Raw genomic sequence first — 16,344 nt, 5'->3', positions numbered from 1 at the left:
GCAAAACCCCATCCCTACTAAAAATACAAAAAATTAGCTGGGCATGGTGGCAGGCACCTGTAATCCCAGCTACTCAGGAGGCTGAGGAAGGAGAATCGCTTGAACCTGGGAGGCAGAGGTTGCAGTGAGCCGAGATCAGTGAAATTCTGTCTCAAAAATAAATAAATAAATAAATAAATAAAACATAATCCCCACAGTTATATGTTGATTGGTTGTGGAGCCTTTGTGAGGTAATTAGGATGAGACAAAGTCTTTAGGGTAGGGCCCTCATGATAGGACTGTTGACTTTATAAAAAGAAGTCACTTAAGCTGACCTGCACTCACTTGCTTTCTCACCATGTGATGCCCTATGCCACGTTATGGCACAGCAAGAAGGCCCTCACAGATGCTGGTGCCATGCTTTTGGATTTCCCAGTCTCCAGAATCATGAGCCAAATAAATTTCTGTTCATTATAAATTACCCAGTCTCAGGTATTCTGTTATAGAAACAGAAAAGGACTAAGACAGAAAACTGGTACCAAGAAGTGTGGTTGTTAGTACAGCAGATACTTGAAAATGTAGAATTAGCTTGAGAACTAGGTAACTGGTAGAGGTTGAAAGACTTTGGAAGAACAAGCTAGAAAAAGCCTGAATTTTCATAAACAGAATGTTATGAGTGATTCTGGTGAGGACTCAGGAGAAGGATAGACTAGGAAAAGTCTGAAACTTCTTAGAGATTACTTAATTTGTGTCACCAGAATGTTGACAGAAATATGAACAGTAAAGGCCATTCTGATGAGTTCTTAGATGGAAATGAAGATCAAGACATTGGAAACTGGACTAAAGGCCATCCTTGTTATTCTGTTGTAAAGAACTTAGCTGCATTGTGTCCATGCCCTAGGGCTTTATGGAAGGCAGAATTTAAGAATGAGGAACAAGAATATTTGGTGGAAGAAATATATAGGCAGGAAAACATTCAGGCTGCTGCATGGCTACTTTTAACTGCTTATAGTAAAAGAAGGAGATTAGTATTGACAGAACAAAGTTAGAGGCTATTCATCAGGACAATGGGACATCAATACATGATATGGAATTCAGAGAAATGCTCTTTTCCTAGAAGCAGATGAGGCAGTTTTGTATTATAAAACTGAATAATAGGTGTAAGAGTCAGGAGGCCTGGATTATCGTTCCAGATATACTACTCTGGGCACATCACTTAACTCCACTGAGCCTCAATTTCCTCATCTGTAAACAAAATCAATTGTATTTTGTCTGCATACTTTGGAGGGTAATTCTTAAAATCATATAAGGACACATATGTCTGATCACTATATAAGCATAGCTTAAAAACATTTTTTTAAATTAAAAAAAACTCATAGCTTTTGTTAAAACAATCTTAATCCCATAAACCCCAGTATGAACTGACCAATCAACCCAGCAGACAGCTGGGATGGTGTGGGCAGAGAATATTTAAGTCTATCAAAAATCAGATTTCTTTTGAAACAAGTCATTGTCTTATTTCTGTAGTTGCCCATATGCTAGCAACACCATGAGATTAAAATTCACAAAAGTTCTTTTTTCCCCCCTTTTTTCAGGATTTAAATATTTCACAGTTGAATTTTGAGGAAAAACAACTCCATGTTTAATGTTTTTACTGCTCCTTAAGGCTCCAAGTCAGGATTTAAGACCCTGCCTTGAAAACCTTAATAGAAGATGAAACTATGCTAACTAGGACAATGGAAATTCATGTATCTACGTGGAAGGATCCTTTGTGTGTATGTGTGTGTTGGTGGGAATCTCTACTGGGTAACTCCTCACTGTAGTGGGAGAAAAAAATACATTAAAAATAATAAAGGGGCCGGGTGCGGTGGCTCATGCTTGTAATCCCAGCACTTTGGAAGGCTGAGACAGGCAGATCACGAGGTCAGGAGATCGAGATCATCCTGGCCAACATGGTGAAATGCCGTCTCTACTAAAAATACAAAAATTAGCTGGGCATGGTGGTGCGCACCTGTAGTCCCAGCTACTCGGGAGGCTGAGGCAGGAGAATCACTTGAACCTGGGAGGCGGAGGTTGCAGTGAGCCGATATTGTGCCATTTCATTCCAGCCTGGCGACAGAACAAGACTCCACCTCAAAAAAAAAAATAATAAAAAAAAAATAATAATAAAGGATGCTACTCTATGAAAATATATTTAAAAGACATTATTTTCTCCTCTGCTTGGGGAACAGAGTTAAAGCTGTTCTGAGGAGTCTGAAAAATTTCTCAGAGGTCTGAAGTCAACAGACACTCCCCTATGGCCTCAGTCTCACATGTAATTTTTCTTTTCCATGCACACATGCCCCTCTGCAATGCCCTTTGAGATTCATTTTCCCTTTTAAGCCTGCCTGCATGAGGCTGCATTTCATACAGAAATTGTTATCTCTCTTTATTACTCTGTTACTCTTCCCAAGAAAAAGGGAATACTAATTTTATTGGTCAGATTTTGGAATACTTTATAGAAAATTTACTATTGTATGGGGTCACTGCAAATTAAGAGGTTATACATATGATATTGAGGTATAGCATTGAAACTCTTTAAGTTCAATGTTAAAATAGACTTTGAATGAATGAAATAAAACAGGTTCTAAATCTACAGTTCTTTCCCTAATATTCATCTTAAGTCTTCAAAACCAGATTCCATGTAATAGTCAGACAATGGCATGGTGAATTTTCTTGTTTTCCTTTTCCTCCCAGATAATTAAGTTTTGTTTTCTCTGTCATTCATATCTTCAGCCCAGAAACCCAGTTCCAGACCACTGTAAGCAAGGCTATAGGTATAGATAAAATAAACTTTTTTCTTGTCTAGGAATTTATATTGTTGTTTTTATTATAGGTTACCAAAGAGTTTATTCTTATATCTTTTGACATATTAAATGCTAAGCTTCCTCAGTTCTCTGCCTCCAGTCATTCTGTCTTAGGGATGTGAGTATTTACAGCTTTTGGCTGAAATTAGTGAGAGCAAGTTTGTTACTTGTTATCATTTTGGAGTTCATGAAATTCTTGTGAAAGTCTTTCTCTCTGAGTCAGCCAGGACCTGGGATTTTGCTTGACTCTCATGACTTGGGGTATACCACATGGGAAGATAAAATACCTTAAAGTTCTGCCATGATAATGGTCTCTTTCTAAACGATACTGACTAGAAGGCAAAGGGTGGTGCATAGGATTCATTAGACATAACGGTTGGCTGTAGCTCTCGCTCTGCTCCTCTCTCTTCTTTATCTTGCTTCCAAAATAAATGTGCATACAGTCACTGAGGGGTTTTTGTTAAAATAGAGATTCTGACTCAGTAGGTTTGGAAGCCACAGATTCTGCATTTTTAACAAGTTCTCAGGTGATACAGATGTTGCTGGTCTATGGCCCACACCCAAAGACCAACCTATGGGGGGACACTTCAGCTCAGCTTGCCAGAGAGTGCAGTCCTCTAGTAGTGTAGCAGGCACAAATCTACCTAACAGTCCATTGGTATTTTGATTCATTCAGCTTCAATCCATTGTATGCACTACTTCCTCAAGCTCTTTTTGTAGAGGGGTGATTGGGAAAGCAGGTAGGATCTCCTGGTACAAAAACGGTACCAATTCCTTCAGGATATTACCACTCCTCCTACCAACAATCCATTTATATTTCTAGATTTAAAACTGCAGTAGCAAAGTTATCCTCCAGAGGATAAAGACTAGTGGCCAGAAGGATGATTACTGGTGGCCAGAAGGTCACTTTTATTCTCTTTTCCTCCTTGATTTATGTTTAATTTAACTGTCATAAGCTATCCAGTCTCCATGGATGGCACCATCAGTTAGGCTGCTGATATTTTTCAAGACTTCTGTGAAGGGGCTAAGAGCTTTTTCAAACTAATGATACCTGCATTAAAATAACTTCACCAACACAGCTTTAAACAAGTGGAAACTCAACAAAGCTGCAAAGGCACATTAGCCTGTTTAACAAGGCAGGCGGGCAGGATGGTAGAGATTTTTTCTAGTTGGATTGAGGATGCTTACGGCCTCTGTTGACGATCTGTTCCTTGGGATCAACAATAATATTGAATTGTATTCCTTCATGAGATGGCTCTTCTATAAACACTACCAAACATTTGTTTTGTGTTGGGGACCACATGAGGTATTGTGGGAACAGCAAAGATAAATAAGACAAGTGTTGGCTTTCCGGAGATCTAAACACAGGCCAGAACAGACACGTTAATGACTAGATTTTAAAGGATTCACTAGATGCCATTAATGTACGCATCCAGTAAATATTTACTAAGCCACTATCATGTGCCAGGCAAAGTGGTGAAAATAATAGACATAGTCCCTTCTTCCATCAGAGCTCATTAAATAGCCAATTACACAAATAAATATGGGATGACAAATGTATATAAGTGTCATGAAAGGTAAATGGGCTATAAGGAAGCAAAAAGAGAGACCTGGTTGAGAATGGAATTAGAGAGAGCCTTTCTGAGGAAGGGACATTTCTTCTGAGACTCTGAAGGATAAGGAGGAGTTTGCTAAGTAAAGAGATGGGAAGACCAGTACAAAGGAAAGCACAGCATGTGCTAAGGCAGGAAAGAACTTGAGACATTCCAGAACTAAAAGCAGACCAGCATGGCCAAATGGTCATGAGGGAGAGAGAGAGAGGAACAAGATGAGGCCGGACAAGCAGGCAAAGAAGCTCACATTGAAGCACCCTGCAGGACCAGACCCAGCATTTCCTTCTAAATGCAGTGGGAAACCACCAACGCAATTTGCGTTTTTAGAAGTTGACTATGCCTGCAGACAGGAGAGAGGCAAAATTCTTAGTTGATGGACCAGTTGGAGCTGTCAGTTGGGTCATGTTCATTATGTTCTGAGTTCAGGGACACACTGCTGGCCAATAAGATGCCAGCTACCACCAATGCTGGTGCCACTGCCCCATGTGAAGTCTCTGTGCCCAGAACACCATGCTGGGACCAGGTGTTCTTCCAGGCGTTAGGCATCACCACTAAAATCTCCAGGGGCATCGTTGAAATCGTAAGGGATGTGCAGCTCATTGAGACTGGAGACAAAGTGGGAGCCAGTGAAGCCATACGGCTGAACATCTCCCCTATTCCTTGGCGGATCATCAAGCAAGTGTCTGACAATGGCAGCATCTACATCCCTGAAGTGCTTTACATCACAGGGGACACTCTGCATCCTCTCTTCCAGGGTGTCTGCATGGTGCCAGTGTTTGCAGATTGGTTACCCAGCTGTTGCATCAGTACCCCATTTTATCATCAATGCGTACAAAGAAGTCCTGGCTTTGTCTGTGGAGAATGATTGCACCTTCCCACTTGCTGAAAAGGTCAAGACCTTCTTGGCTGATCTACCTGCCTTGTGGCTGCTGCCCGTGTGACCTCTGCTATCACTGCTGCTCCTACTGTGGCCACAGTTCAGCCAAGGTTGAACCAAGGAGGAATCGAGAGTTGGACAAGGATATGGAGTTTGGTCTCATTGATCACCAAAAAGCAACCAACTTAGCCAGCTTTTTTTTTTCAAAACAAGTAAATAAAGACTTCTCTTAAAAAAATAAAAAGAAGTTTCAACACAGACTAAAGTGCCTGAGGTCAAGATGGAGACAAATTTGGTCAGAATGTTTCTCTTATATTCTAAGGTGCCCTGAGGGGATGTACTTGAAGAAATTTTGGAGCATGTACTTCAGAGAAGAAAGTAGACTTCAGAGATGACCTAAAAATATACAATAAGTTAATCTTAAAGTATCCTTTTGTGTAAGACAATACACTAAGTGTTGTGGGACTTGAGTTCCCATCCCCATTTCACTATGTGTACATGTGTATACACAGTGTAAACTTAGGCCTGAATGCTTATTTTTCTCATATATAAAGTAAAAACATTGATATGATCTCTAAAGCTCCTTTCAGCTATATGTTTATTCTGTGGAAACGAACGTGGGATCTGAATCAGAGGAACTGGGTCTTTTGCTCACTCCTGTGACCTTGGCCAAGTCACTTAATCTTGCTGAAACCAGGTTCCTCATTTAAACATAGAGAAATGATGCTATCTAGAATTGCAGACACAACATTGAACACAATGCCTGGCACTTTGTAGGAAGTATTTTGTAATGAATGAATACTTTTCTACCTCGTGAAGATTAAACGAGATCTGACGTAAGTTTGGAAACTATATAGCTGTGTTTCAATACTCACTATGAACTCGAATTTACATTATTAAAAAACTTTACTGTGTTCGGGGCTGAGCATGGCTCTTTATCCAGCATTATTTGTTCAAATGAGGGTACATCTCCAAATTCCTCAGCACATATTAAAACAGCAGAAAGTGAGGCTGGATAAAAATGAGAGGGTATACCATTTAATGAGCTATTAAACTTCCTACCAGAAAGCCAGAAACTCAGAAGGAGTTCAAAATAGCAACTGCTACATAACCAGCCAAATAATCAGTTACATTTATGAGCAAGCAGTCTATTCTTAATGCACCTACAAGACAAATAGGAGAAATAAAATAAAATTAAAAAGCCGGCTTTGGCTCAGACTTCCCTGTAAGGTAACTTTGTCGATCATCTTTAACACTTCCGATTTCCAGGCAACAGTTTCTTAACATGGACTTGCAGGTTTCATATGAGAATGACAAGTAAAATATAAAAAGTTGCCTCTGCAGAAGAGTCAACTTTTTACACTTTAAACTACTTCACCTTATGTTGGAATTTTCTTGAAATGATGGCTTGAGTTTAAGCTGTCAATGTTATTTAAATGCCAGAGTGGTTGTTCATCCTCGCCCCCACCCCATAGCACTCCATTCTAGTTTTTCCGACTGCTGCTTTCCTATTCTTGAGAGTTGCAGGGGGTACCAGCTGCGATTCAGTTTGGCTTTGAAGTTCAGCGCCTTCCCCTGTTTCCCATGAATGATTTCTCTTATTGAGAGTTACTTTGAGCTCGAGGTAGAATTTGATGTTCTCAGAAGACTAAAAAAAAAATCCCTTAGGTGTGTGATATGAAGAAAGAACATTGCTTCCTTATTTCTGCTCCAGTTCATCCATCTACAAGGCAGGCCAGTGGGAAGGCTGGAACAAAGTCTAGGCTAAATTAATACTCTGGTTCCAATATTCGCTATTTATATATTGCATGAGGAAACCTGCTGGTGGCCCCATGGAGTGATCTGAAAAGGATAGGAGACAAAGACGGCTATGAGTACAAAGGGCATTGTGGACAAGAGCTAATGTTTCCTCAGGGGGAGTATGAGCCAGTAAGAATGTTAGTAAGAATATCAGCAAAAGTAGCAGCAATACCAGAACAATAAGGTGCTACCATTTAATTGAGTGCCTCCAATGTGTCAGGCATAAAAGTTCCATCATATACATTGACTCTTGCACAGATGAGGAAATGGAGGTGAAGAGAAGGTCAGTGATTTGGCCAAATTTATTTAACTAGAATGATGAGGGAGTGGGATTCAAACCCAGGTACATCTCAGTCTACAGTCTTTACATTTCATCAAGCTAGGGTGTCAAGAAGGATCTCAATAACTCTTTCATGGTGGCCTTATTTTTCTGTCCTCCCTGATTTCCAGGACTTATGTGAGGGTAGATGGAACTTGCTCAGGGCAAACGGAATAACCATGTTTTGCTAAGAGAGTGAGGGAGCTTTGATTTTGTTTCCTGTTTAAAGCTAAAATGAATCTGAATTGTGATGTGTTGGCAAAAGAAAAGAGGAATGGTGCTAAAAGTAGAAAACATAGTGGGATGTTTGCAATCTAGTAGTAGGTGCATAGAGACCCAGCACCTACTTGCCCCAAGAGGAAACACCAAGCCCAATGGGGCATTCAGAGCACAAATAAATTATATCTGTCTGGGTGGAAGAGACGGACTCAGAAAAGGCTTCATGGAGGTGGTGGCTTTTGGTCTATGCTTCGAAAAGCAGAATTCTAGAAGGCAGAAATAGTATTCTAAAAAGCCTAACGGTGGAATTTTAATTAGTTGCATCTCAGACTACAGAGTGACTTTTAGGGCAGGAGAAACTTGTATATTTAAGCAATCTTCTTGGTCAACAAAGAAGGTCAGCCTTTGCAGTTTGCCAAAGTAGATATTATAACACTCTAGTAGAAAGAGATTTGAAACTGAAGTAGAAGGTCTGGTTTCAAATTCTAATTCTGGCACTGAGGTGGGACTTAATCACTCTGAGACTTAATCCATCAACTATAAAATTCTAATAACTTATACCCTGTCTTTCTCCTAGCTTGTGAAAAAGTTTAAAGTAGATGACAGGGTTGTAAATGTGAGAAATTATCATTTCTTTTGGAAAGTTTACCCCTCCATTCTGGGGACAGGGGTTCCCAGTGGAAAGATTTTGAGTTCCATTGGCTAACCAATTTGCTGCAGGCCGTTTAACTGTCTAAGTGAATGAAATCTCTCATGAAATCTCTCATGGTGTTTAAGTTTCATGAACTAGTAAATGACCAAGATAGAATTTGGACATCCAAATTTCTACATGTCACAATAGGTCATAAAAAATCCATCACACTTGCACACCAAGCACACACACACACACACACACACACACACACACACACACACACACATGCCTGCCTTTGTCTTCTAGTTTTAAAAAATAGTTTGAACACCAAAAAAGTAGAAAGAACATAACCTCAGTAAAAATTCAGGTTTTTAAATGGAATAAATATAGCTTTAAGAGAAATTTAATTGCACTGTGCATCTGCCACAGAAGGTGGAAGCATCATACTGTGATGGCATAAGATCACACGGGACCTAATTTCCCTCCCACAGATACTTGCTTGGGACAGGTTGTTTTTTAATTAATTTATTTATTTTAATGGTTCTTCCACAGACTAGAGGATATAATTGCCCAGTATGGTTATTCTGTAGGCTGAGGCAAAGTTTAAGTCTCTCACGATATATTTTTCATGTGTCTACCTTCCTAGCCCACAGCTTAGTATCTGAGATGAAGCACTGAGGACAATGTGAGAGTACAGGAAATATAAAGGAGAATTATTTTGCTTATATTTGAAGTTGTTCTGGGTTTAGCAGGTAAAGTAGGAATTATGGTGGTCATTACAAAGATACAAAACCAACCTAAGTGTCCATCAGTTGGTGAGTGGATAAAGACAATATTATGTATATATAATACACATATATATAATTACATATAATACACATATTATATATATAATTACATATAATACACATATTATATATATAATTACATATAATACACATATTATATATATAATTACATATAATACACATATTACATATATAATTGTATATAATACACATATTATATATAATTATATATAATACACATATTATATATGTGTATTATATATTATATAATATATAATATATTATATATAATATAATACACATATTATATATATAATTATATATAATACACATATTATATATATAATTATATATAATACACATATTATATATATAATTATATATAATACACATATTATATATATAATTATATATAATACACATATTATATATATAATTATATATAATACACATATTATATATATAATTATATATAATACACATATTACATATAAATATAATACACATATTATATATAAATATAATACACATATTATATATAATTATATATAATACACATATTATATAATACACATATTATATATAATTATATATAATACACATATTATATATAATTATATATAATACACATATTATATATAATTATATATAATACACATATTATATATAATTATATATAATACACATATTATATATAATTATATATAATACACGTATTATATATAATTATATATAATACACGTATTATATATAATTATATATAATACACACATATAATACATATATATAATGTATACATATATACACACATAACATGGAATACTCCTCAGCCATAACAAAGAATAAAATAATGTCTTTTGCAGCAACTTGGATGGAGCTAGAGGCCATTCTTCTAAGTGAAGTAACTCAAGAATGGAAAACTAAATACCATATGTTCTCAATTATAAGTGGGGGCTAAGCTATGGGTATGCAAAGGCATATAGAGTGATACAATGGACTTTGGAGATTCAGAGGATGGGAGGGTGGGAGAGGAGTGAAGGATAATAAAACTACATATTGGGTACAATGTACTCTAGTCAAGTGGTGAGTACACAAAAATTTTAGTCTAAAATTTAACCAAAAACCACTTGTATCCCTACAACTATTGAAAAAAAGTTTTAAAAAATTAATTATGGTGAAGGTGGCCATGAACACATTTAATCTACAAACTGAATTTAGACCTAAGCTTTTTCCAGACCTGTCCTCTGCAATCAGATCCTACTCTATCAAATCCTCAAACAGGTTAAGGTTAGAGGTCTTAATGGAAAAATGGTACAAACTCTGAGCACATAGAGAATGTTTAGAGTTTTCACATATTTCTGACTCACTGCTAGGAATTTTCTAATTATGTTAAAAGCAGATGAGTTTGAAAGTCCAGGTATCTGCATAGAGACCCTGTTTTTGTTTCTTTCTTTGGGGTTTCTTAAACTGGGATAAGCATACATTTGCAGAGCTGTAAACACAAAATCATGACTCTGAACTTCGGGGATAATTTGCAAGCTCTTCAAGGGTGTTTTTGATCAGTCATAACTTCTACTTTACACACTGACTCTAACACCTGTCTTTTCTCTTCCAACCAAATGAAGGGTCTGCACTAAGAATCACTGAGCTAAACAGTCCAGGACTTGAAACTTTCCTGGCAAGCAGTGGAACTGTTGATACTATGTTAGGTGACCCAGCAAGTTCAGGAGGAGAGGACTGAGATACAACCAAAGAGTTTACACAGAAACTGAAAAAGAACCTCTAGTTTGTGTTTGTCACAGTGTACTGGTTAGCAATAGCCACAAGAATGCCATGTAACAAATTACCCCTTAGCTTAGTGGCTTCAAACAACAACCGCTTGTTATCATGCACTTGGGTCAGTGACTTAGCTGATGTAGGCTGTGATCACCTGAGCAGCTCTGCTTCTACCTGTGGGTCAGCTGGGCTTGGCTCTAGCCTTTTGGTTGGGCTCAGAACATTCTACTGCTCAAGCTGAAAGGGCAGAAGCTAGCTTCAGCATGCCCTTTTCATGCAAGAGGGCAAGCCCAACCCTGAAAGCACAATTCAACTGTATGCTCATATCATGTTCACTAACAGCCCACTGTTAAAACAGGTTGTATGTCCAAACACACAGTCAAGGGCTGGAAAATACATCACAACTACCAGAAGGCCATAGAAGAGGTGTGGACATATAACTCCACTGCAGAGAGCTAAAGAAATTGGGATCAATAGTTTATGCTATCCCAGTGAGGACATCCAGATACACCATGGGAGAGTTTTAGAGGACAAAAGGACAAAACTCTGTTTAGCCAGTTAAGTTCTTTTCCAGGCTGCTAAATAAGCATCCTTTCCCAAGGCAGTGACTTGATGTTTTTCTATTAAGTTTTACTTTTGTTGCCAGATCTGGGCTCTGGTGGCCATAGTTGATTTCTCTAGAGCCAACACATGACACATAGGCAAATGCAGAATAAAGGTTAACCATCAGAATGTGAAAAACTTAACACTTCTTCATTTCTGTGACTGAATTCCTAGCTCCAAAACAGAGCACTGATAACTTGAGATAAGTTGCTTAACCTCTCTATGCCTCAGTTTCCGTATTGATAAAACTGGTTTAATAATGGTATTTACTGAAAAACATATTTGAGGGAATAATCAAGGAAAATGTCCTCGGCCTTGCCAGAAATCTAGACATCCAAATAAAAGAAGCTCAAAGAACACCTCAGAAATTTATTACAAAAAGGTCATCGCCTAGGCACATAGTCATCAAGTTATCTAAAGTCAAAACAAAGGAGAGAATCTTAAGAGCTATGAGGCAAAAGCACCTGGTAACCTATAAAGGAAAACCTATCAGATTAACAGCAGATTTCTCAGCAGAAACCCTACAAGCTAGAAAGCACTGGGGTCCTATCTTCAGCCTCCTTAAACAAAACAATTATCAGCCAAGAATTTTGTATCCAGTGAAACTAAGCTTCATAAATCAAGGAAAGATAGTCTTTTTCAGATAAACAAATGCTGAGAGAATTCGCCAGTACCATGTCAGCACTACAAGAACTGCTAAAAGGAGCTCTAAATCTTGAAAAAATCTTTGAAATACACGAAAATAGAACCTGTTTAAAGCATAAATCTCACAGGACCTATAAAACAAAAACGCAATAAAAAAATCCTCAAGGTTTTCAGGCAACAAGTAGCATGATGAATAGAATAGTACCTCACATCTCAGTACTAACATTGAATGTAAATAAACGAAATGTTCCACTTAAAAGACATAGAATGGCAGAATGGATAAAAGTTCACCAACTAAGTATATGCTGTCTTCAAAAGAATCACCTAACACATAAAGACTCACATAAACTTAAAGAGTGGAAAAAGATATTCCATGCGAATGGACACCAAAAAGAGGCAGAAGTAGCTATTCTTATATAAGACAAAACAAACTTTAAAGCAACATCAGTTAAAAAAGACAAAGATGGATATTATATAATGATAAAAAGACTAGTCCAACAGGAAAAATATCACAATCCTAAATATATATACACCTAACATCGGAGCTTCCAGATTTACAAAACAGTTACTATTAGACTTAAGAAATGGGATGGATGTCAACACAATATTAGTGTGAAACTTCAATATTCCACTGACAACACTAGACAGGTCATAAAGACAAAAACTCAACAGAGAAACAATGGATTTAAACTGTACCCTAGAACAAATGGACTTAACAGATATTTACAGAACATTCTACCCAACAAATGAAGAATATACACTCTATTCATCAGCACATGGAACTTTCTCCAAGACAGACCACGTGATAGGCCACAAAACAAGTCTCAATACATTTAAGAAAACTGAAATTATATCAGTACTCTCTCAGACAACAGTGGAATAAAATTTGGAATCAACTCCAGAAGGAACCCTCAAAACCATGCAAATACATGGAAATTAAATAACATGCTCCTGAATGATTATTGGGAATTTAAAAATTCTTTCAGCAGAACAATAACAGTGACAAAACCTATCAAAACCTCTGCGATACAGGAAAGGTGGTGTTAAAAGGAAAGTTCACAGCCTTAAATGCCTACATCAAAAAGTCTGAAAGAGCACAAACAGACAATCTAAGGTCAAACCTCAAGGAACTAGAGAAACAAAAACAAACCACACCCTAACACAGCAGAAGAAAAGAAATAACAAATATCAGAGCAGAATTAAATGAAATTAAAACAAAAAAAGTACAAAAAGTAAATGAAACAAAAACCTTTTTCTTTGAAAAGGTAAATAAAATTGATCGACCATTAGCAAGATTAACCAAAAAAAGAAGAGAGAAGATCCAAATAAGCTCAATTAGAAACAAAACAGGCGATATTACGGCTGATACCACAGAAATACAAAAGATCATTCAAGTCTACTATGAACACCTTTGCATGTACAAACTAGAAAACCTAGAGGAGATGGATAAATTCCTGGAAATATACACCCATCTTAGATTAAACCAGGAAGAAATAGAAACTTTGAACAGACAAATAAGGTGCAGCAAGATTGAAATGGTAATAAAAAAAATTGCCAACCCCCCCCCCCACCAAAAAAAATCCAGAATCAGAAGGATTCACAGCTGAATTCTATCAGACATACAAAGAAGAATTGGTAGCAATACTATTGACACTATTCCCCAAGATAGAAAAGAGAAAATCCTCCCAAAATTATTCTATGAAGTCAGTATCACCCTAATCCCCAAACCAGGAAAGAACATAATAAAAAAAGAAAACTACAGACCAATATCCCTGATGAATATAGATGCAAATATCCTCAACAAAATACTAGCAAATTGAATTCAACAGCATATCAAAAAGATAATCCACCACGATCAAGTGGATTTTATACCAGGGATGCACCGATGGCTTAACACACACAAGTCAATAAATGTGATAGACCACATAAACAGAATTAAAAATAAAAATCACATAATCATCTCAATAGATGCAGAAAAAGCATTTGACAAAATCCAGTCCTTTATGGTTAAAATCCTCAGCAAAATCGGCATAAAAGGGACATAACTTAATGTAATAAAAGCCATCTATGACAAACCCACAGCCAATATAATACTGAATGGGGAAAAGTTGAAAGCATTACCCCTAGGAACTGGGACAAGACAAGAATGTCCATTCTTACCACTTCTATAGAACATAGTACTGGAAATCCTAGCCAGAGCAATCAGACAAGAGAAAAAAATAAAGGGCATCCAAACTGGTATAGAAGAAGTCAAACTGTTGCTGTTTGCTGATGATATGATTGTATTCCTAGAAAACTCTAAAGGCTCCTCCAAAAAGCTCCTAGAACTGATGAATAAATTCAGCAAAATTTCAGAATACAAAATTAATCTACACAAATCAGTAGCTCTGCTATAAACCAACAGCAGCCAAGCTGAGAATCAAATTAAGAAATCAACCCCTTTTACAATAGCTGCAAAATAAAAAAAGCAAAAAACAAACAAACAAACAAAAAACTGAGAAATATACCTAACCAAGAAGGTGAAAGACCTCTACAAGGAAAACAACAAAACACTGCTGAAAGAAATCATAGATGACACAAATGGAAGCGTATTCCATACTTATGGATGGCTAGAATCAATATTGTGAAAATGACCATATTGACAAAAGCACTCTACAAATGCAATGCAATTCCCATCAAAGTGCCAACATCATTCTTCACAGAACTAGAAAATACAATCTTAAAATTCATATGGAACCAGAAAAGAGCCCACATAGCCAAAGCAAGACTAAGCGAAAAGAACAAATCTGGAGGCATCACATTACTTGACTTCAAACTATACTATAAACTCATGGTCACCATAACAGCATGGCACTGGCATAAAAATAGGCACATAGACCAATGGAACAGAATAGAGAACACAGAAATAAAGTCAAATGATCTTTGACAAAGCAAACAAAAACATAAAGTAAGGAAAGAATATCCTATTCAACAAATGGTGCTGGGATAATTGGCAAGCCACATATAGGAAAATGATACTGGATCCTCATCTGTAACCTTATACAAAAAACACCTCAAGATGGATTAAGGACTTAAATCTAATACCTGAAAGCATAAAAATTCTAGAAGATAAAATCAGAAAAATCCTTCTAGACATAGACCTAGACAAAGACTTCATGACCAAGAACCCAAAAGGAAATGCAATGAAAACAAAGATAAACAGATGGCACTTAATTAAAGAAAAAAGCTTCTGCACAGCAACAGAAATAATCAGCTGCGTCAACAGACAACCTACTTAGTAGGAGAAAATCTTTGCAATCTATATATCTGACAAAGGACTAATATACAGAATCTACAAGGAACTCAAACAAATCAGCAAGAAAAAAAACAAACGATCCCATAGAAAAGTGGTCTAAGGCCATGAATAGACAATTCTCAAAAGAAGATATACAAATAGCCAAGAAACATATGAAAAAAATGCTCAACATCATTAATGATCAGGGAAACGCAAATCAAAGCCACAATGTGATACCACCTTACTACTGCAAGAATGGCCATAATAAAAAAATCAAAAAATAATAGATGTTGGTGTGGATACTGTGAAAAGGGAACACTTTTACGCTGCTGGTAGGAATGTAAACTAGTACAACCACTATGGAAAGCAGTGTGGGGATTCCTTAAAGAACTAAAAATAGAACTGCCATCTATTTGATCCAGCAGTCTTACTACAGGGTATCTAGCCAGAGGAAAGTAAGTCATTATACGAAAAAGGTACTTGCACATGCATGTTTACAGCAGCACAATTCACAACTGCAAAAATATGGAACTAGCCCAAATGCCCATTAATCAACAAATGGATAAAGAAAATATATACTTTTATATGTATGTACATATATACATACATATATACATATATATATATATATACACACACACACACGCACCATGGAATATTACTCAGCCACAAAAAGAAATGAAATAATGGCATTCACGGCAACCTGGATGGAATTGGAGACCATTATACTAAGTGAAGTAACTCTGGAATGGAAAACCAAACATCATGTGTTCTCACTCATAAGTGCGAGCTAAGGTATGAGGACGTAAAGGCATAAGAATGATACAATGGACTCTGGGGACTCAGGGGACTAAGGGTGGGGCAGGTGAGGGATAAAAGACTACAAATTGGGTACAGCATATACTGCTTGGGTGTTGGGTGCACCAAAATCTCACAAATCACCACTAAAGAACTTATTCATGTGGCCAGGC

General features: G+C 36.9%; 1 pseudogene; it reads left to right on the top strand.

The window, feature by feature from the left end:
• The first annotated feature begins 4,811 nt into the window (after positions 1-4,811).
• On the top strand, positions 4,812-5,379 carry LOC101130210 (large ribosomal subunit protein uL10-like; annotated as a pseudogene).
• Positions 5,380-16,344: the final 10,965 nt, after the last annotated feature.

The sequence above is a fragment of the Gorilla gorilla genome, chromosome 2 (genome assembly GCF_029281585.2).
Source record: "Gorilla gorilla gorilla isolate KB3781 chromosome 2, NHGRI_mGorGor1-v2.1_pri, whole genome shotgun sequence".
Classification (NCBI taxonomy): Eukaryota; Metazoa; Chordata; class Mammalia; order Primates; family Hominidae; genus Gorilla; species Gorilla gorilla.
This window is presented reverse-complemented; position numbering and strand designations above follow the sequence as displayed.